Raw genomic sequence first — 1,092 nt, 5'->3', positions numbered from 1 at the left:
CACTTTCATGCATTGGAGAAGAAATGGCAACCCACTCCAGTGTTCTTGCCTGGAGAATCCCAGGGACGGCAGAGCTTGGTGGGCTGCCATCTATGGGGTCACACAGAGTCGGACAAGACTGAAGTGTCTTAGCAGCAGCAACTTTTGAAAGGGTTAGTGTACAAAAACCTCGGTGGCAGGATGGAGAACAGGAGACCCGAAGAGCTGATGGGAGAGGGGTGTGACTGAGTGGGGAAAGTTGCAAGGCCAGGCCCACGGGGAATTGTGAGCTGATTATGCCAGGGATGTGACCAAGGAGCAGAGGGCAGTTGGGTCACCAGGAACAGAGCTGGAAGTTTCTCTGCAGTTTAGGCGCTCTGTGTTGCTGGGAGAGTTAAACATCTCTGAGCCGCACTTTCTTCCTTTGTGGGATACTTTGAGCTACTGTGTTGAGTTAGGCACGTGGAGGATTTCGCACACGTCCTGGGGTGCAGTAGGGCTTTAAGTTACGGATATTGGTATTAATCCTCTTCCTTCTCCTCAGTACTGTCCTAAATCCCTTTTTGTATGGAGAGATGAGAAGATGCTTTAGGGATTTGCTGCGTCAGGGCGCCCTCTGGTGGGCACAGGGAGACATGGCTCACAGAAGAAAGCCGGACCAAAGGTTTCTAATTTAAAGATCTTTCTTTCCTCTCTCCCTCCCTGCTTCCGATCTCCCTGTCGTCTTTCCTTCCTTTCACATACATTCCCCCAGGACCTTAACTGGAGACCCAGCGGGGTCCTGGTTTAAGGCAGGCGTCCTTCCCTCACCTTGGAGTCGTCCCCAGGCTGGGAGTCTCAGGGCGCGCGGGGTGGGCCCGGGGGGTGCTGAGTGGGGCTCCCTGACACACGCCTACGGACCTGACCGATCTCCAGCTCCGGTTGGCTGTGGCACCCCTTCAGCCCACGGGGTCCGAGCTCCCTGCGCCCCAGGGCAGGTCCGGGTTGAACCTGGTGAGCCCGAAGGATAACCTAGCGGGTCCCTCGGGGAGGGCTCTGTGCGAACATGGGCAGGCGCGACCCTCCGGACTCCTACGGGGTGGGGGATGGGTGTGAAAGTGCGCAAGGGGCGTC

This window comes from Bison bison, unplaced genomic scaffold (genome assembly GCF_000754665.1).
Source record: "Bison bison bison isolate TAMUID 2011002044 unplaced genomic scaffold, Bison_UMD1.0 scf7180017864313, whole genome shotgun sequence".
Taxonomy (NCBI): domain Eukaryota; kingdom Metazoa; phylum Chordata; class Mammalia; order Artiodactyla; family Bovidae; genus Bison; species Bison bison.
The sequence above is the reverse complement of the archived record's forward strand: the minus strand, read 5'-3'. Positions refer to the sequence as shown.